Source organism: Platalea leucorodia, assembly GCF_965183815.1.
Source record: "Platalea leucorodia genome assembly, chromosome: 20".
In the NCBI taxonomy this organism is placed as follows: domain Eukaryota; kingdom Metazoa; phylum Chordata; class Aves; order Pelecaniformes; family Threskiornithidae; genus Platalea; species Platalea leucorodia.
The window spans coordinates 897,779-921,111 of record NC_138842.1 but is presented as its reverse complement, the minus strand read 5'-3'; positions in this window follow the sequence as shown (position 1 = coordinate 921,111).

Genomic DNA, 23,333 nt, shown 5'->3' with positions numbered 1-23,333 from the left:
CAAAGAGGCTCACAGAGCACCCAAACGAAAGCCCTCAGCAGAGCACCCAAATGAAAGACCTCAGCAGGGCACCCAAATTAGCAGAGACCACGCAGGGCACCCAAAAGCAAGGCGAAACAAGGCGAGGAAGAAGGGAGAGGATGCTCCAGGCGCATCCCGCCGGCATCTTGCTCCGGGATGGGATGCGGAGCCGGAGCGTCACCTCCTGGGGTTGGGTGCCACCTAGATTTTTGCTTCTTCTCCATTGTCCCCAATGAAAACGAAAATAAAAATGGAAAAAAATGGAATAAAAAATGGAAAAAATGAAATAAGAAATGGAAAAAACGAAATAAAAAATGGAAAAAATGAAATAAAAAGTGGAAAAAAAAGACATAAAAAATGGAAAAATGAAATAAGAAATGGAAAAAAAGAAATTAAAAATGGAAAAATGAAATAAAAAATGGAAAAAATGAAATAAAAATGGAAAAATGAAATAAAAAATTAAAAAATTAAATAAAAACGGAAAAAATGAAATAAAAGGTGGAAAAAATGAAATAAAAATGGAAAAAATGAAATAAAAAATGGAAAAATGAAATAAAAATGGAAAAATGAAATAAAAAATGGAAAAATGAAATAAAAACGGAAAAATTAAATAAAAAATGGAAAAATGAAATAAAAAATTAAAAAATGAAATAAAAATTTAAATTAAATTCAAACCCGCATTGCAGCCGTGCACATGGCCGCCGAAGGGTGAGGAAGGAGTTTTTTGGGGTGAAATCCATCTGGGTGACCAACTGTCGGCGCGTGGCCGGGGTTCCCGCTTGCCGGCTGTCGTTTCTTGCTGGGCGATGGGGAAAAACCGGGAATTACGGCTTCGGATCAGCCGGCGCTGGTGGCTCCTTGCTTTGCTGGGCATCCTCCTTCGTTGTGGGGTTGTCCCGTCGCCTGCGGGGAAGCAGGGGACGTACATTCCCCCTATATATTGAGGAATATTAAGTATATTTTTAATATATCTGTAAATTAATATATAATTTTTGGGAATAGATTGGGGAATAGATTGGGGAATAGTATATATGTAAAATATATACATGTGGGATATATATAAAATATATATATTCTATATATATAATATATGTATATGGAATATTATATAATAGTATATTACCTGTATACATAGATTGGGGAATATAATACATTCTACATACATATATATATTATCGGGGAATATATTTGGGGAATGTATTGAGGAATATAATATATTGGGGAATATTATATAATATATATATTATATATATTATAATTATGTATTATAATTATATATTGAGGAGTATAATATATTGGGGACTATTCTATAATATTATATATTGAAGAATATTATGTCATATCATATTCCCCATATATATATATATATATATATATATAGGAAGAGAATATTTTTTATATATATGTGTGTAGGTGTGTAATATTGGGGAATATATTGGGAGAATATATTTGGGGAATATAATATATATATACATATATGTAATATATATATGTATATGTATATACATATATATGTGTATATAGATGTATATGTATATACATCTATATACACATATATAATATATATCTGTATATACACATATATTATAGATTATATACAATATATATGTAATATATTTGGGAATATAATATATATACACATATATATAATATATATATGTATATACATCTATATACACACATGTATAATATATATGCATATACATACATATATATTATATACAATATATATGTAATATATTTGGGAATATTGGTGGAGGGAGGGAGAGACAGAGATATTGGGGAATGTATATTCCCTGATATATATATATAAATATATATATGGGAATATATATAATATATATAGATGAGAATATATATATTTTTTATATATATATGGGAATATTATATATATTCCCTATATATAATGGGGAATTTATTCCACGTTTCGGGGCTCACCCATTCCCTGTAATTTCTCTATTCCGCAGTACCTCGGTAGGGTATTTTATTCCGCCGCTGGGAGCAAAGAGGGATCCGGCTGGGATTTTCGGGAATGCCGTGGGGGCTGGGATGCCGGGCTGGGCATCCCACCAGGGGTGCTACCACCAGCGGCAGCGGGAGGTAAAGGTCCTAAGGGGGGACGGCGGGGTGAATTCCGTGGGGTTTCCCCCCAAAATATAACATAGGAAGGGAAAAATAATCCCACCCCGCCTTGCCCATGGAAAACGGGGATTTTTCCTGGTTCCGAAATCTGGATGGGGAAAAGCCGTCGGCAGCGGTTTATGGAGGAGCCCCCGCTGCTGCCCAGCGCATCCCCGGGTTGGTTTTGGCCTAAAAAACCCCAATTTCCCCCATTTTTTGGGGTGGTGACGGCGATATCGCGTCTTTCCTCCGGGCATCGCTTGGGAAGCCACGGAGCGGGGAAGGAAGTGTCATTTTAGGGATGCTAAAAATCAGAGTCGGAGGATGCTGCTGGGGGCGGCAGCGGGCGTGAGGCCCCCAGTGATTCCTCTTGACCAAGATATATATACAAAAAAAATACATATATTATAAAAAAAACCCCGGAGCGTTCGCTGGATACCTATTTTTTGAGGTTTTTGCTTTTTTCCCCTATTTTTTAAGGGATCCTGGAGCGCTTCCTGGAAAAGGGAAGGCTTCTCTCGCCCTGAATTGATGCTTTTTATAGGTCGCTCCATAATACACTAATAAAGCGAAAGGTTAAAAGAACAGCGGCGTTTCTCTTCTCGTCTCCAGCCGGTTGTTCTAACCTCCGATTTTAAATCACAGGGAATTATTAAGTACGGCAGCTTGGGCTATCAGCTATTTTAGCTTTCCCTATAGTGCCGTGCCGGCTAAACGAACGCCGTTAGCGTTCCGACAACGTGGATGCCGCCGCGCTCCCGGGCATCATTAGGGACCAGTGTGAACGCGCCCGCAGCCTTAGGGTACACCCCCCCCCCCCCCCCCAGTGAGTAAGAGCTAGAAATAATGCCAAAATATCGGAAAATAACTTCAAAAAAGAGCATTTGCATCACGTAGCGCGCGGCGGGCGCGCGGTCCTTGTGGGTACCGCTCTGCCCCCCCCCAAATTTGAGAATTCTTGCACGCGCCCCTCCAAAATAGGATTTTTTCCCCTATTTTTTGCAGGGATGAAACTAAGAAACGAAGGCGCGTTGGCTTGCAATTAGCGTGATGCAATCAAGGCGCGCTGATGAGATGCTCGAGGGGTTTTGGGCGAGCACGGAGGGGTCTTACCATTACCCCCCCCCCCAAAATCAAAATATCCCCCCCAAGATGGCTGCCGGAGCGCCTTTCTCAATTAATGGCTTTGTTTAATCATACCCCCTGTCCAGAGTATTGTCTTACGGATAATTTCGTTCGCCTAACGAGATTTTCGCTAATTAAATCTCCTTTCGGGCGGTGCCGTTCTCCCTGCAGGATAGGGGGAAATGTTTGTGAAGCCATTGCTGCTGCCGGCTAAATAAACCTTTCCACTCGGCTACCGAAAAAACCCCCGTGGGGATTGCGGGATGCAAATAGCCCCTTTGCAAATTAATTAATTTTTGCAACCTTAAAAAAGCTTTTCCATCCCCTAAAAATCTAAGGGAGTCGCTGCCCGCATCCCGTTTACGCTCCGGCGCGGCTGCGCATCAGGATGCCCGTGCGTTAAAAAAAAAGTGATTATTTCTGGTTGCAAAGTGCCAAATCCAGGAGGATTTTGGTTTCTCAGGGGTTGATGAATTGGGAAAAATCAGAGGCTCTAAAATAGCGCCAAAATTTGTCGCCGGGGTTTTGAGGTGTTGCAGCAAACGGCGGGTATGTTTCGGAATAAATGGGATTTTCTCCAAAGGGCTGCAGCGCCAGGATAGCAAAATCCTACAGAATCAGGAAATTCGGGAAAATGAATTTGGGAAATTGAGGAAATTTGGGAAATGAGGAAATTTGGGAAATTGAGGAAATTTGGGAAATTCAAGGAATTTGGGAAATTGAGGAAAATTGGGAAATGCAGGAAATTTGGGAAATGCAGGAAATTTGGGAAATTGAGGGAAATTGGGAAATACAGGGAATTTGGGAAATTGAGGGAATTTAGGAAATTGAGGAAATTTGTGAAATTGAGGAAATTTGGGAAATTCAAGGAATTTGGGAAATGCAAGAAATTTGGGAAATTGGGGAAATTTGGGAAATTCAAGGAATTTGGAAAATTGAGCAAATTTGGGAAATTGAGGAAATTGGGAAATTCAAGGAATTTGGGAAATTCAAGGACTTTGGGAAATTGAGGAAAATTGGGAAATGCAGGAAATTTGGGAAATTGAGGAAATTTGGGAAATGAGGGAATTTGGAAAATTGAGGAAATTTGGGAAATGCAGGAAATTTGGGAAATTGAGGGAAATTGGGAAATACAGGGAATTTGGGAAATTGAGGGAATTTGGGAAATGCAGGAAATTTGGGAAATTGAGGGAATTTGGGAAATTGAGGAAAACTGGAAAATACAGGAAATTTGGGAAATGCAGGAAATTTGGGATATTATTATTATTATTATTATTATTATTATTATTATTATTATTATTATTATTATTATTATTTAGTTTTATTAGTTTTATTAGTTTTATTATTATTATCCCTCGCGTGCCGGATCCCGACCCTGCAAATAAATCGCATCTCTGACGTAAACCGGGGCGAAATCACGGAAATTTGGGGTTCCTGCCGCGGCAGGCGGAGCTTTCGGGTCTTTCGGCGGCTTTTTGGGTGTTTTTAGGGGCTGAACGGCAGGGTTTGGACTGAAAATACGGGGATTTTAGAGAAAATACGGGCTGAACCACAGGGTTTGCATAAAATGCATGTAATAATACATAATTTAATAATAATATAATAGATAATAGATAATAGATAACAGATAATACATAATACATAATACATAATATATAATATAGATAATAGATAATATATATAATAATAGATAATAGATAATAGATAATATATGTAATCGTAATCCGTAATCCGTAACACAAACACGAAATACATAATACATAATACATAATACATAATACATAATACATAATACATAATACACAATATATAATATATAATATATAGTATATAGTATATAGTATATAGTATATAGTATATAATAAATATATAATATATAATATATAATTATAATACATAATACATAATACAAATACATAATACACAATATATAATAATATAATACGTAATACATAATAATATATAATATATAGTATATCGTATATCGTATATAATATATAATATATAATATATAATATATAATAATATATATGTGAGATATAGGTTATAGGATATATAATAGATGATAGAGGTAACTCATACTATACCATGTGTTATATAATATAATAAAAAATAATAATAAATAATAGTATATAGTATGTAGTATGTAGTATATAGTATATAATAATATATATAATATATAATATATAATATCTAATGTATAATGTATAATATTTAATATATAATAAATACCATATACCATATACCATATACCATATGCTATGGAATATATATCATATATAACCCGTTCAGCCCATAGATTTTATATATATATAAAAATACATATTTGCATTGTGTGTGTGTGTGTATATATAAAAATCTATAGAAACGTATGAAAATATATCCAGGTCTCTTTCTGGAGGTTGCGCAGGGTGAGCTGGTTTCCGCTGGGCGGGCGGGCTGGGGCTGGGGCGCGTTGCTGGGGGGTGCCCGTCAGCTGGGTTTCTGTAGTTAGATAGTATCTATATTCTCTGCAGCATCTATATGAGCCATATCACCTAGGTAATCTAGATTAGTGATGTCATCTACGTCATCTACATCATCTACATCATCTATATCATCTCTATTATATAGTGTATATATATAGAATAAACTGTATTAACTCTGTGTATGCATAATATATAATATATAATATTTAGACAATATAGATATGTGGCCAATATATTATCCGCGTTATCTATATATCTATATTACATGTAGTATAGTGTATGTATTATATAGAAGAAACTATATCAACTCTATGTTCATAATACATAATATATATTATATATATTAATATATATTAATATATATTAATATATATAATATAATATAATGTAATGTAGTATAGTATAATATAATGTAATATATTATATATAATAATAATATTATATATTGTATATTATGTATAATATATATCATATATAATATATCTCATCATATATTAATATGTAATATATATAATATATAATATATCATATATCATATATATAATATTTAGATAATTTAGATATATAGCTAGTATATTATCCACATTATATCATCTATATTATCTAGTGTATATGTATAGAATAAAGTATATTAACTCTGTGTATTCATAATATATAATATTTAGATAATTTAGATTTATGGTGAATATATTATCCACATTACCTATATATCTATATTACATGTAATATAGCATATGCATTATACAGAATAAACTATATTAACTCTGTATATTTATTATATATAACATTTAGTATTTAGATAATTTAGATTTATGGCAAATATATTATCCACATTATCTATATATCTATATTACATGTAATATAGCATATGTAGTATATAGAATAAACTACATTAACTCTGTGTATTTATTATATCTATAATAGATAATATAGGTAGCACATATAGATAATATATAATTATATAGCGTGTATATACAAAAACAAACTTTATACTCTGTATATTCGTAATATATATTATATATAGGTAACATACATAATATAAATAATACAGGCAATATAGATAATATATAAAATTATATAATATAATAAATATAGAGTTATAATATGTAAACTATATATAATATAGATAAAATATGTATAACTATATATTTTAATATATAAAATAATATATCAGTATTATATATATATACATAAATTTTATATATATTAATTTTATATATATTAAATATATATAAATTTTTTATATATATATATATGCACGGCCTTTTTCACGTTACACCAGTTCACATGCACCTTGCTCGGAGCCGATAACCCAGCGCGCCGGCCGGCGCGGCGCCAATCCGCTCCACATTTTCACACCCAAATTACCCCAAAATTGCAGAATTTCAAACAAAAATAGTATCTTTTATATATATATAACTACATAAATATATATATATATATAATCCGGGGGGGCTGCTTGCTGCCACGGCATCGCCAGAAACGCAAAAGCGATGCCGAGGCCTCGGCAAAGCGTCGCTGGTGGGTGCAGTAACGCCGGGAATTTTCCCAATTCTGAGTTTGGGGTTTGGAAAAGAGGAAAAAAAAAAGACAATTTCCCAGAAAAGCAACTTTTTGCGCATTTCCCACAAGGTCCTTTTTCTGTTTGGGTTGTTTCTGGCTGCAGTTACGCGCTCGGAGCGTCTCCCAGGTGCGCTCCGTGCGTGCTTCCTGCGCGCGTGCCGCCGTACGCGCTCCCATGCGCGCTCCCAGCTCCTCTGCAAACTCTTGTGCACGCTCCCAGCTCCCATGCACGCTCCAGGAAGGCTTCTTGTGCGCTCCCAGGCACGTTCCTTGGCACTCTACCGTGCGCGCTTCCGGCATGCTCCCACGCGCGTGTCCTTGCGCACCTCCAGCTCCCGTTCACCCTCCATGCACGTTCCCATGCACGCTCCCTGCACGCTTCCTTGCACATCTCCAACTCCCATTCATCCTCCCATATATGTTCCCCTGCTTGCTCCCTGCACGCTCTGTGCACGCTCCTTTGCACCCTTCCTTGCACACCTCCAGCTCCTGTTCACCCTCCCAAGTGCATTCCCATGCACGCTCCCTGCTCGCTCTCTGCACGCTCCCTTGCACACCTCCAGCTCCCCTTCACCCTCCATGCACATTCCCATGCACGCTCCCTGCATGCTTCCTTGCACACCTCCAACTCCCATTCATCCTCCCATATATGTTCCCCTGCTTGCTCCCTGCACACTCTGTGCACGCTCCTTTGCACGCTTCCTTGCACACCTCCAGCTCCTGTTCACCCTCCCAAGCACATTCCCATGCGCGCTCCCTGCTCGCTCCCTGCTTGCTTCCTTGCACACCTCCAGCTTCTGTTCACCCTCCCATGCACATTCCCATGCGCGCTCCCTGCTCGCTCCCTGCTCGCTTCCTTGCACACCTCCAGCTCCCGTTCACCCTCCCATGCACATTCCCATGCTCGTCCCCTGCTTGCTTCCTTGCACACCTCCAGCTCCCGTTCACCCTCCCATGCACGTTCCCAAGCCCGTTCCCATGCTCGCTCCCTGCGCGCTCCCAGATGCCCCACGCCTCCCCCCTCCCTCCAAAAAACTCCAAACCAGCCCAATTTCCCCCCAGTTTGCAAGAGCTTTGCTCAAATCAGCAGCAGCCCGGCCTGGTAGCGGAGGCATTTTGCAGCTCCCAAATATTTGTGCGTGCAGCTTTGCAGGATATTTAATAATATTTAATAATAATATTTAATATTATTTAATAATATTTCATAATATATAATAATTAATACTATCTAAGAATATTTAATAATAATAATATACAATAATTACTACTATACAATAATAAATAATAATTAATACCATACAATAATTAATACTATCTAAGAATATTCAATAATAATTAATACCATGCAATAATTAATACTATCTAAGAATATTTAATAATAATTAATAATATGCAATAATTAATAATATGAAAATATGTAATAATAATTAATAACATACAAGAATACCATATAAGAATATGTAATAATAATTAATACCATACAATAATTAATACTATCTAATAATATTTAATAATAATGAATAACATAAAATAGTTAATACTATATAAGAATACTTAATAATGATTAATAACACACAATTAATAATATATAATACTATTTCATAATAATTAGTAATTAATATTATTTAATATTATTTAATATTATTTAATGTTCTTTAATAATGCGGTATTGTGGCGTGAGCATCACCTACGGCTTCTGGAAGCCAGCGAGGCTGAAAAAGTCAGAGGGAGAATTGCGATAACCCCTTGGAGAGCAAACTAATGGGTGGCCGAGGAGGGATACGGGAAATTAAAATTTAAAAAATGCCTATATATTAATAAAAAATATATATATATATTAACGAAACATTAACTCTCGGGAGGGGGGGGCTGCGCCGCCGCTAAATCCCAGCGTCGGGGGGGCAAGAAAAGCAAATAAAAATGGTTTCACGCCACCGCCGCTCTGTGCCGACGACCGGCACGGCGCCGGGAAGCGGCGCGGCAAAAACCCGCGCGTGGTTTTTAACTGAAACTCGCCTTCGCTCCCGAGGGCCCGCGCCCACGTTTGCCGGATTTTATTACTTTGGGGCGGATTTTAGTATTTATTAGGGGTATTTGATTAATTTGGGGGGCATTTTATTAGTTTGGGCGAGGTATTTTATTATTTATTGGGGGTATTTCATTATTTTGGGGGTATTTTATTAGTTTTGGGGGGTATTTTATTAGTTTGGGGGAGATATGTTATTATTGGGGTATTTTGTTATTTTGAGGGTATTTTACTAGTTTTGGGGGAGATATTAGTTATTGGGGGTATTTTGTTATTTTGGGGGGTATTTTATTAGTTTTGGGGGAGATATTTTATTAGTTATTGGGGGTATTTTGTTATTTTGGGGGGTATTTTATTAGTTTTGGGGGAGATATTTTATTAGTTATTGGGGGTATTTTATTTTTCGGGGGGTATTTTATTAGTTTGGGGGAGATATTTTATTATTTATTGGGAGTATTTTGTTATTTTGGGGGGTATTTTATTAGTTTGGGGGGGTATTTATTAATTTGGGGGATATTTTATGAATTTGGGTGTATTTTATGAGTTTGGGGGTATTTTATTATTTTGGGGGATGGTTTATATTGGGAGTTTTATATTTATATCTATAAATATCTATATTTTATATCTAGAAATCTGTATATTGATATCCCGGGCAGGGCTCGGGATGCTCGCAGCACCCTTGGCTCCTCCCTCCTGCCCGAGCAGGATTGCAGAGACGCCAAGCAGGAAAAAAATGATAAAAAACTGAATTCCCGAGGGGGTATTTTACCAATATTTGGGAAAATACGACGGGATAGGGATTTAATCCGGCCTTGCGGGATGGATTTTGGGGCAAATATTGCCTGTTTGGAGAAGGGGAGCAGGGAGGGAAGGGGCTGGGGTGGCTTTTTGGGTGCAAACCCCTCTTTAAAGGACATTTCTGGGGGCAACCCCCCTGTTTTAAGGGCTTTTTTGGGGGCAAACCCCCTGTTTTAAGGGCTTTTGGGGGGCAACCCCCCTTTTTGAAGGCCTTTTTTAGGTGAAACCCCCTCTTTGAAGGACTTTATTTGCTGCAAACCCCTGTTTAAAGTGCTTTTTTGGTGCAAAGCCCTCTTTAAAAGTGCTTTTTTTGGTGCAAAACCCCTCTTTAAAGTGCTTTTATCGGTGCAAACCTCTATTTAAAGTGCTTTTTTTCAGTGGAAATGCTTTTTTGAAGGACTTTTTGGGTGACAAACCCCTTTTTGAAGGACTTTTTGAGTGCAAGCCCCTGCTTGAAGGCCTTTTTTTGTGTGCAAGCCCCATTTCAAGTGCTTTTTTTTAGCAAACTCGCGCTTGAAGGACTTTTTTTGCTGCACGTCCGTGTTTTAAGGACTTTTTTTTGCTGCAAACCCTTATTTTAAGGACTTTTTTTTCTGCAAACCCTTGTTTTAAGGACTTTTTTTGCTGCAGACCCTTGTTTTAAGGACTTTTTTTGCTGCAAATCCTCATTTTAAGGACTTTTTTTTCTGCAAACCCTTGTTTTAAGGACTTTTTTTGCTATCAGCCCCCGCTTGAAGGGCTTTTTTGAGTGCAAAAGCCTTAAAATAGGAGTTTTGGGGGCAAATATTTCACATTCGGAGAAGGGGAGCAGGGAGGGAAGGGGCTGGGGCAGCTTTTTGGGTGCAAACCCCTCTTTAAAGGACTTTTTTGGGTGCAAACCCCTTGTTTTAAGGGCTTTTTGGGGGCAAACCCCCTGTTTTAAGGACTTTTGGGGGGGCAAACCCCCTGTTTTAAGGACTTTTGGGGGGCAAACCCCTTTTTGAAAGCCTTTTTTGCTGCAAACCCCTGCCCAAATGGCTTTTTTTGGTGGAAAATCCCAATTTATAGGACTTTTTGTGCTGGAAACCGCTTTGGAGGAGCCGCTAAAGCAGGGTTGGGGTGGGATGAGGATGGGGGCAGAGCCTGGATGCTTGCGCAGGACAAGAGCTTTTTTTGGGGGAAAAAGCCGGGATTTTAGTGAACCCGCTGACGGCCGCCCGCGCGGTGTTTTGGACATGATTTAACTCTTTTTCCTCCCTTCGCCAAGCCAAATTACCCCCAAAATCCCCATCAGTAATGCTTTTTTTCTTCTTAAGGATAATGGAAATGAGACAAGCTTTGTGAAAATAATTGCATTTTGTGTGCCGAAAAATAGAAACTTTGGTTGCGGAGGAATTGATGGCGCCCGACGATGCTCCTCGCCGCCGTCCCGCAGGGAAAAAAATCTCCTTTTTAAGGTTTTTTTGCCTTTAATTTCAGCCTGGAGCCGGTGATGGAGGAGCAAACCCACCCTGGGGTGGGTAGCGGCGAGCATCCCCGTGGGCAGCATCCCCTTTTCCCAGTTTTTGCTCCCGATAGCTTCGTACAGGTGGGAAAACTGTTTTTTCCCCGCTTGGTTTCGGGGCAAAAAATGAAGTTTTCACCACTTTTTGTCGTCTTCGCCGTGCCGAGCGCTCGCCACCCTGCTGGCTGTTTTTCCTTGCTGAGGTTCAGTTCTAATTATGTTGATTTTTTCCAGCCCACCCCCCTCCTGGCAAGCTTATTAAGGGGAATATTTTTATTTATTATCATTTCGCCCAACTCCCGCCAGCATTTCCAATTACTCTCGCCGCTTCCTTGTAATTGTCTTTCCGTAATGGCTGCGAAACAATTGCGCTAAATGAGGTGGCTCCGGCAAGATGAGGGTTTCACTTCATTAAAGGCTAATGGATTCCCAGCTCCAGCTCTGTGGGCAAAAAAAAAAGGGGGGAAAAATAAATATATATATATTTAAACAGCTTCTTTTATTTTATCGGGATAAGTTTCCGCGGTACAAAGGGGTTTGGGGGTGGTTTTTTGGGGGGAGGTGTTGATGACCGTTATATTCGTGGCATCGGTGAATATATAATTATAATTCTATAATTATGATTAGATATAGATAAAGATATAGATATAAATATAGAATTATAATTATATATTATAGAAATATATACTATATTGCTATAAATATAGCAATATATAAAAATATATATATATACTGTATTGCTATAAATATATATTTATGTATTATAGAAATATATATAGCAATATAACATTGCCATATAATAGGTAATAATATATTAATATAATACATTAATATATTCATAAATGACGACGTTATATAATTATATGCTATAGAAATATATAATATATTGCTATATATATCGTGATATACTGTATGGCTCTAAATATTTATATATTGCTATAAATATATATTTATATATTATAGAAATAGATCTGGCAATATAACAACATTGCTATATAATATGTGGCATATTACTATAATACATCAATATATTCATAAATGACCACATACAATTATATATTATAGAAATATATAATATATTGCTTGATATAAGCAATATATAGTATATAGATATATAGATATAGTATATCAATATATAGATATATAGATATATAGATACATAGTATATAGATATATAAATATATAGTATAGATAGTATATATAGTTAGTATATAGATATATATAGTATAGTATATAGATATATAAATATATAGTATATAGATATATAGATATAGTATATAAATATAAGCAATATATTATCTTGATACATAATACTTGATATATAGTGATATAATATGTTGCTAATAATGATTATATTGCTATCTATTATACAGCATAGATTATTTATAATCACGATAAGCGTATTGCTAGATATATATTGCTCTATAATCTTTTTATTATATATATATAGATATATATTGCTATATAATCTTTTTATTGCTATATTCCCAGCAAGATTTTATATTTTTGGGGCAAAAAAAGGCAAATAGGGTGATGCTCAGGGCCCAAGTGCCCCGCCACGGACACCGTCAGCCCGGGCATGGGGCTGCCCAGCCAAGTAAAATCCAGCTGGAAACTCCTGGAAAACCCTTGGAAAAAGGAAAATTCCCAGCGAGGTGAAATACTCGGAGGCAAACCCACCACCCGAATGCTCGGGTATCTGGGCAGGTGTCTAAAAATGGGTTAAAATTGGGTTGGAATAGCGCTTTCCGAAGCAGCGTGCCCGCTATGTCTGCAAAAAAATAGCGATTTTTGAAAGCCAGGGGCAGCCCAAAACGGAGGGGAAAATGCTTTAATCGTAGCGATCGTGGCAAAAATGGAATTATCGCCATGGCGGTGGAGGGGAAGAAGCCAAAAAGTGGAGAAAAGGAGTTTTTTTGTTTGGAGGAAAGTGTGGAAGTTTGATAAGGAGATGAAAACCGGCAGCAGAAAGGGTTAATGCTTACAGAAGGTGGGATATATGTATTGGAGATAGATTGGATAGATTGGATATATTGCATTATAGCCATCCATTGGATCTATTATATTGGATGGATATATTGGATATTTTTTTATGTATATATTTTATAGAGAGAGAGAGAGGATATACATTGAATATATTGGATATATTGCATTATAGCCATCCGTTGGATCTATTATATTGGATGGATGTATTATATATTGGATATATTGCATTATAGCCATCCATTGGGTCTACTATACTGGATGTGTATATTGGATATTTTTATATATATATATATATTTTAGAGAGAGAGAGAGGATATACATTGGATATATTGGATTTATTACATTATAGCCATGCATTGGATCTATTATATTGGATGGATATATTGGATTTTTTTTTTTAATATACATAAATATATATATTTTATATATAGAGAGAGGGTATACTTTGGCTATATTGGGTATATTGCATTATAGCCATCCATTGGGTCTACTATACTGGATGTGTATATTGGATATTTATATATATATATATTTTATATGTAGAGAGAGGATATACATTGGATATATTGGATATATTACATTATAGCCATCCATTGGATCTATTATATTGGATGGATATATTGGATATTTTTTATATATATATATATTTATATATATATTTTTATATATATATATATATATATAAAATATAGAGAGGATATACATTGGATATATTGGATATATTACATTATAGCCATGCATTGGATCTACTATAGTGGATGTGTATATTGGATATTTTATATATATATAGGGTATATATTGGATATATTTGATAATTACATTATATCCATCCATTGGATATATTATATCCATATAATATTATATCCATGCTATTATATCCATATAATACATCCGTTGAATATATATCGAGTATAGTATATCCGATATATCAATCCAATATGTATTATACATATATTTTTTTAATATATCCTCTCTATATATATCCTCTCTCCCCCCATATGCCCTCTCTCTCTATGTATAGGATGGTTATATATATAGACATTTTATGTATGTCTTCATCCACATTATCCAATTCTAGCCATGTGATATATAAAATGATCCAATAATATATAGATATATAGAGGATGGATTCGCCGGCCATCGCATCCCGTGGTTTCCTTAAGCTCCGTCTTGCGCACGCTGAGCGTCTCCCCCCCAAAAAAAACCCCGTACCCCATTAAAAAAAAATTAAAATAATAATTTTTGCCATAGGTTCTTGTGGTAAATAGATTCACCTTCCCGCAGAATAATGGAAATATTGAACCTTGCAGCCTTCGGGGAGCCGGGAGAAATTCCCACGTGCTACCCCCACCCGGAGCCGCTTGCCCTTATTCCCTCAAAGAGAGAGAAAGAGATAAAAAGCATTAAAAAAACCTGCAAAATTGTATCTTTTTACAAAACCAGCAGACCTTCAAGCCTGATTTTCCAGCAAGGCGCGCGCAGCGGGATTTGCCCTATAAAAATGCCATTTTTTAGGCACGCCGACGCGCGTAGGTACCGAACAGCTTTGCAAAATCGGGGCGGCTCACGCTGCGGGGGGGACGCCCTTCGCTTCGCTTTAACCGGCCGCAGCTCCAATTTTGGGTTTAGAAAGCAGAAAAACCTCTAAAATCGTGATGGCAAAATCGCGGGCAATGGCAGCAGGGGGCAGTTTGCGCCTGACGATGCTGACGCGGTGCAAATCCAGCCCCCCCCTCTGCAAAAAGCCATCCCTTCGGTCGGTTTTGCAGGAATTGGTGCACGTGGGAGGGGGAAAAGCCGCGACCGGCAACCAGCCGTGCTGCCATGCCACCGTTCGCGTCCTCGCCGAGCGCCGAAAAGGTGTTTTAGCGTCTGATTTGGGGCAAAATCTTGCGGTTTTCGCCAAGGTGGCTGCCAGCTGCTGCTGCAGAGCTCCATTAACCCGGCGCGGGGCTGACGCCAGACCTTCGCTTCGTTAAGTTGATGGCTTTTGCTAATTTTCGCCCTGTCCTTTCGGGGCTCCTCGCCATCCGGCCGCCGGCCGGGCTGGATGCACGCCGTTGCCTTCATCCTCATTTTACAAACATCCTCATCCTATTTAGCATCCGGGCTTGGAGGTTGCATCCCTCCAAGCTTTCAGCCCTCCTTATTTCCAAGGAATTTAAGAGCATCCCTGTTTTTCCATGTGCTTTTCCTACCCTGGGAAGACAAACGCTGGCTTGATGGGCAGAATAATTCGGGATATGAGTTGGGATTCTTTTGCCACGGAGGGAAAAGCAGCCCTGATGGTGCAACCCGATGAGCCGAAATACTGAATTATTGCAGACGTGACCTTGCTGGGATGAGCGACCGGACGGCCAGGGATGCTCACCTCCAAGAAAAAACCCAGGGCAGACTTGAGGCAAGGTCTCCTAGCAAAGCCAGGCTTAGTTAGGCGGGCGTCGTTAAGCACGGAGCTCGCCTAACCGCGCGTCCAAACCTCCCCGGCCCTGGATCGCGACGTTCTGGCCCTCAAAACTCCTGAAAAAAATCACCCCGGTGTGGTTGCAGAGCGTCGCATCTCATCGTCCTTATTAAAAGAATTATAAAACCATTTCGCAATTAATATTTTTTTTAGGATGCAATGTTGTACGAGGCTTTAGCGATACCCGGGGCTTAATTTCGCTTCATCCCAGGGCAGAAAAACGTTGTCAAGCGGCTTCGTTGGCTTCAAAGCTCAGCAGAGGAATTCTTTGCTGTCCCGTTTGGATACTGGGTGTGTGGTCGGGGACCTTTTTTCCCTCCATCGCTATTAGATTTGCAGGGAAAATATCATTTTTTGCAGCTTTCTCTGTCCTGGGATGACTTTGGGGGGTTAAATCTAGCTCAGGTGTCCTGAGGGAGTGATGAAAAATCAGATGTTTCTGGGAAAAATCACTTTTTTTTACAAAATACCGAGGGAAAAAAGCAGTTCATGGCATTTCAAAGCATGAGGATTAATTTTTTTTTGAGGGTGGATAAAGGACATGGCCGGACTGAATTATTCTGCACTTGGGACGGCTGATTTACCCATGCAAAGAGGTGTCCAAAATTACCCCAACCCCTAAAAAACCCCAAATCTTGAGTTTTTCTTAGGAATTCGGGAACTAAATCCAGATTTTGGGGAGGGATTTGGTTGACTTGGAGATGCTGGAAGCCTTTGATAGAAGCCGAATATCCCTCAAAAAACATCACCACCATTTACCAGCCCAGCCCTGCCCTTGCACAGAAATTATTCACAGCAAGAAAATTGGGATAAAAAGCACCTTTTGACCAAAATATCACCAAATTCGTGCGCCGGGGCTGTGCGATGAGTTAACCGGTAACAGCAAATAATTTTTTTTTCCGGAAAAAACGCGCCGTGGGAAGGAATAGCCCGTGGGGGTTGGGGGAGTTGAACCCGATGTACAGGCATGCCTGTACCAGGCAGGCAGTGGGATGCAGGCAGCGGGATGCAGGCAGCCTGAGGCTTCCTGGAGCTCCGGAGCGGGACGGATCTTTTGGGATCCAAACCGTGCCAGAAAACCTGTTTTTCCCAAGTAGTTCAATCGGGTTAATAAAAAAACCCATCGCCGCCTCGCCGGAGGGGCCGCGGAGCGGCGCTGAGCCTCGCCGGGCTGCGGGCAGCTGGGGGAGCTGTAAAAATTAGCGTTTTTTTTAAAAAGTTGGATCAAAACGGGGAGTCGCCGAGCTTTGCTTTTAGCCAAAGCCTTTGCTTTGGGCCTAGCCGACATCTTCGGTTCGGGTTTGGCTAGTGGCCTTGGCTCCGGCCTAGCCAGCGTCCCTGATTTCAGTTGGCGGCCGTGGTTCGGTCCTAGCCAGCGTCCCTGACTGGATTCTAACCAGCACCCTCGGTTTGATTCTAACCAGCACCCTCGGTTTAACTTTAACCAGCACCCTCGGTTTGATTCTAACCAGCACCCTCGGTTTAATGTCAGTTTTTTGGTCCGGCCCAGCACCGCGGGGCTGATGTGAGCTGAGGACCTTGGATCGCTTCTGCGGAGCATCTTTGGTTTGAGGTTATCTCCCGTCCTTGGGTCAATCCTGCCCAGCAGCCCTGCCTTGGTCCTGCCCAGCACCCTTGGTTTGATCCTGCCCAGCACCCTTGGTTTGATCCTGCCCGGCATCCCTGCCTTGATCCTGCTCAGCATCCCTGCCTTGATCCTGCTCAGCATCCCTGCCTTGGTCCTCCCAGCACCCTTGGTTTGATCCTGCCCAGCATCCTTGGTTTGATCCTGCCCAGCATCCCTGCCTTGGTCCTCCCAGCATCCTTGGTTTGACCCTGCCCAGCATCCTTGGTTCGATCCTGCCCAGCACCCTTGGTTTGATCCTGCCCTGCATCCTTGGTCTGATCCTGCCCAACACCCTTCGTCTGATCCTGCCCTGCATCCTTGGTTCGATCCTGCCCAGCATCCCTGCCTTGGTCCTCCCAGCATCCTTGGTTTGGTCTTGCTCAGCATCCTTGCATTGGTCCTCCCCAGCACCCTTGGGTTGATCCTGCTCAGCAGCCTTGGTTGGATCCTGCCCAGCATCCTTGGTTTGATCCTGCCCGGCAGCCCTGCCTTGGTCCTGCCCAGGATCCTTGGTTTGATCCTCCCCAGCATCCTTGGTTTGATCCTGCCCAGCATCCTTGGTTCGATCCTGCTCAGCATCCTTGGTTTGATCCTGCCCAGCATCCTTGCATTGGTCCTCCCCAGCATCCTTGGTTCGATCCTGCCCAGCATCCCTGCCTTGGTCCTCCCAGCATCCTTGGTTTGGTCTTGCTCAGCATCCTTGCATTGGTCCTCCCCAGCACCCTTGGGTTGATCCTACCCAGCACCCTTGGTTTGATCCTGCTCAGCAGCCTTGGTTGGATCCTGCTCTGCATCCTTGGTTTAATCCAAGCCCATCCCCATCCTTGGATTTTAAACCTTGCTTTGCTCCTAGCCAGCACCCCGCCAGCATCCTCGCTTTAAATTAACACAATTTCCAGCTTCTATCTGCCCAAACATATATATATATACGTTCCCGACTGCTGTGGTGGGGCCGGGGCGCCCCGGCCCGCTGCGTCCTCCGCGCAGCTCTTGCGCAAACTGAGTCGTTGCAAAAAACCCTTCCCGAATCCGCCGTGGCCTGGCAGTTTAGCTCGTTTCGGGCTGGATATTTTAGCTTTCGCTGATGGAAAAATGACGCGGAGGGGCTTGCGCTTCCGAAGAAACTCAATCTGTAGCTGGAGTTTCTTCAGCATCGGGTAAAGAGCTGTATTTAGGCATTTTTAGTGCCCGTTCCTGGTTTTTTGCAGCTATTTTTCACAGCAGATTGTCCCGGATCATGACAGAGCTGCGCCATTTCTTAATTCCCTGAAAATTCCAGCTAATCGCGGCAGAAATTGCCTTTTTCTCACTGTTTTGGGGATGCTCGGGCTTCGGCGCGGGGCTGCACGCCCCTCTCCGCTCCCACGGCCCTCGGAAGCTGCAGCAGCCGCTCGCGTCCTCCGGTTTTAGAGATTGTGCAAACCTTGCAAACGCATTTTTCATGACGCTTCCGCAATAATTTTCATTTTACTCTGATGAAACCATCCCAGACGTTGCCTCGGAGCTGAAATTCCTGAACTTGGAGGGGGGGGAAACGACTCACATCTGGGCTTGTTCTGCAGATGTTTGCTCCGAAAGGTGCAGACATGAAAGCCCGCTGGCGAAATGATTTTGCCCCGGGATGGGTTTGCACAGGGCGGCGGCGGGATGGGAACGGCCTCAGCGCAAAGAGGAACCCGACAACTTATTTCATCCGATGCAGCAGGCGTTTGCAAAAACACCTCGTCCCAGCTTGGCTTTTTTGGGAAAAAAAAGTAATTTTCACCTTGGAAAAAAGAATAATTAAAAAACAAAGCACAGGAGGGATCAGCACAGGTAACCTGGCAAGCCAAAAACCTGGATTTCCGCGATCAAACCCTATTTTGCACTTTTTTCTCCCAGCACGGGAGCGAAAAAACCATCCCAGACATCTCGGAGCATCACTCGCAGGAGTTTAGCATGCAAAACCCATCTCTGTTTTGCTATGAGGACTCCTGTGCATATGCATGCATTTGCATGTTTGCATGGGCATGATTGCACGTGCATGGCTGCACCTGCATTTGCATGTTTGCATGGGCATGATTGCACGTGCATGGCTGCACCTGCATTTGCATGTTTGCATGTGCATGGTTGCATGTGCGTGGCTGCACCTGCATTTGCACGTTTGCATGTGCATTTGTATAGGTGCATGCGCATGCTCGTGTGTGCATCTGCCTGTTTGCATGCGCGTTTGCATGTTTGCATGTGCACATTCACATGTCCGTGCTTGCATGCGCATTTGCATGTTTGCACGTGTCTATGCATGCTTGCATTTGCATGTGCAGGTTCATGTTCACGTCGGCATTTGCATGTTTGCACATGCATTTGAATGTGTCCACGTGTGCATGTTTGCACGTGCATTTGCATCTGCATGTTTGCTTGTGCATGTAGATTTGCAAGTTTGCATGTACGTTTGCAAGTTTGCATGTAGATTTGCAAGTTTGCGTGTGCGTTTGCAAATTTGCATGTACGTTTGCAAGTTTGCATGTGCGTTTGCATGTAGATTTGCAAGTTTGCGTGTACGTTTGCAAGTTTGCATGTAGCTTTGCAAGTTTGCATGTGCGTTTGCATGTAGATTTGCAAGTTTGCATGTGCGTTTGCAAGTTTGCATGTACATTTGCAAGTTTGCCTGTAGATTTGCAAGTTTGCATGTATGTTTGCACGTAGATTTGCAAGTTTGCATGTATGTTTGCAAGTTTGCATGTAGATTTGCAAGTTTGCATGTATGTTTGCATGTACGTTTGCAAGTTTGCATGTACGTTTGCAAGTTTGCATGTGCGTTTGCATGTAGCTTTGCAAGTTTGCATGCAGCTTTGCAAGTTTGCATGCAGCTTTGCATGTGCGTTTGCAAGTTTGCTTGTACGTTTGCAAGTTTGCATGTGCGTTTGCACGTAGATTTGCAAGTTTGCATGAACGTTTGCAAGTTTGCGTGTACGTTTGCAAGTTTGCATGTGCATTTGCATGCTTGCATGTGCACACACCTACGTATTTGCACGCGTGCAAACGCATGCATATGCCCAAAAGTCCTCGTAGCAAAATCTCTCCTGATTTACACGCTGGCGATAACTTTCTCGTCTTCCCATTATCTCTAACCCATATACTGCAGGAAGTTTAATTTCTTCTCGCTAGTAATCACCATTAAATAGAAATTGTCTTTTTCTGGGTAAACACCTCATTAGCGAAGCCGGTTTCTGCAGAGTCCAGATTTCATTTTTATGAAAATGAAACATTTTTCGGCTCCTTACTGTGTCCGGAGATGAAGAGGATAATTTGAACCCGTTGGGTTGGCCACCGATAATTGCGGCGGCGTTTGATTGGGGCGATGAGGGAAATCGCCTTTTTTTTTTTAACGCAGAAGAATTTGCATTTTCCCCCTTTTTTTGCCCAAGCGGAGCCGTGCTTTTCCTACGTTCTCCATCCTAATTTTTTTATCCTAAAATATCCAATCTCCTAAAATAGCCAAATCTCCTAAAATAGCCCCAAATCCTAAGATTTTCCTCTCGATTGGCCTGGGTTTGGGGCTCCTTTTCGCCGGGATGGGGGTCGAGAAGGAAAAATCGCCTTTTTTTTGCCCCCGTCGCTGTGAAAAGAGCTTTTCCCTCCCCAAATAGCCAAGAAAAATAACGACGCTCACGTATATAAAAATGCATATATAGGGTAGATATAAATGCATATAGATGATATCTAAAAATATATATTAAGACATAAAATAGATTATATATTCTGTATTATTCCTGCTATATTATGTATATTCCCATATAATATATTCTCTGTTATTCCCACTATATTATATATATTCCCATATAACATATTCTATATTATTCCCACTATATTATCTATATTCCCATATAATATATTCTATATTATTCCCACTATATTATATGTGTTCCCATATAATATATTCTATGTTAGTCCCCCTATATCATATATATTTCCATAATATATTCTGTATTATTCCCACTATATTATATATGTTCTCATATATTTGTATTATTCCCACAATATTATATATATTCCCATATAATATATTCTATATTATTCCCACTATATCATATATATTCCCATATGATATATTCTGTATTATTCCCACTATATCATATATATTCCCATATAATATATTCTATATTATTCCCACTATATTATATATGTTCCCATATGGTATATTTGTATTATTCCCACTATATTATATATATTCCCATATAACATATTCTGTATTATTCCCACTATATTATCTATATTCCCCTATAATATATTCCGTATCATTCCCATTGTATTCAATATATTCCCATATGTGGGAATAATATAGATTATTTATTGCTCCATATCTATCATACGAGATCATATCATATCCCCATACCATACCTATCATATATAGCTCATCATATATGGGAATAATAGACACTATATATTGGAATAATGCATACTATGTTATATATTCTTCCCATCATATAAGAGATATCCGTATATGGGGATAATAGGGAATAAATAACTTCGTGTTCCCATAGGTGTTATAATACATCACATAGCCTATATAATATATGGGATTAATAGACAATATATGAAGATATATACAGATATATAGAGAATATATTTTTTTTCTTTTCCTAGCCCTTTTTTTCCTTTTCCTTGCCTTTTTGCTTGCCTTTTTTTGCTTTTCCTTCCCTTTTTTGCTTTTCCTTCCCTTTTTTTAACTTGCTTTCTTTTGCTTTTCCTTGCTTTTTCTTTTCGCAGAGGTGTGCAAGCGGCCAAACCCCCTCTTCCCAGCTAGGAATTTGGGGTGAAAAACAGCCTTTTTGGGGCACAGAGGCTCGTTTCTCCCCCAAATCAGTTTTTTTTTAATATTGCTGCAAAAGCAAAGCATCACCTGGGTAAGTAAATTCCTGCGCTTGCTTCTGCGCCCGGCGGAGCGTCCCACCGCCCAAATGCCCCAAACCAGAGCTTTTTCTCCTCAAAATGCAGCAGCCTTGTGGCCTGGTTGCTCTCGAGAAATGAAATTACGCAGAACCCCCCTATTTTGGGCAAAAAGCGAGTGGAAATAGTAATTTGTGGAAACAACGGGGTGCCGCATTGTCTCTGTCACCTGGAGTTTTGCAGCCGGGATTGGGGGGGGTTTCAAAAGCATCGGCCTGAATTTTGCCGGAAACTTAACCCATGTTGTGCAGATGGTTGATGCGATTCAGTGCTTCCAGCGCAAGCGTCTGGAGCGATGCAAAGTTGCAAAGGTCCAGGCAAAGTTGCAAAAAAAAAAAAAAAGGCAAATCGGGCATTGCATTGCAAAGTTGAAAAAGCAAGCAAATGGGCATTGCATTGCAAAGCAGCCAAAAATGCAACTGCACATTGCACTGGAAAGCTGCAAAAGTGCAAGCATGCAGTGCACTGCAGAGTCACCAAAACGTGCAAGCCCAGTGCTTTGCAAAATCTGCAAGCGCATTGCATTGGGAAAATGCAAACATATTGCATAGCATCGCAAAAACTGCAGACAGCATTGCAAAACCTGCTAACACATTGAATTGCAAAACCTGCAAATGCACGGCATTGCATTGCGTTGCAAAACCTGTAAACGCATTGCAAAACCTGCAAACACGTTGCATTGCAAAACCTGGAAACGTGTTGCATTGCAAAACCTGCAAACG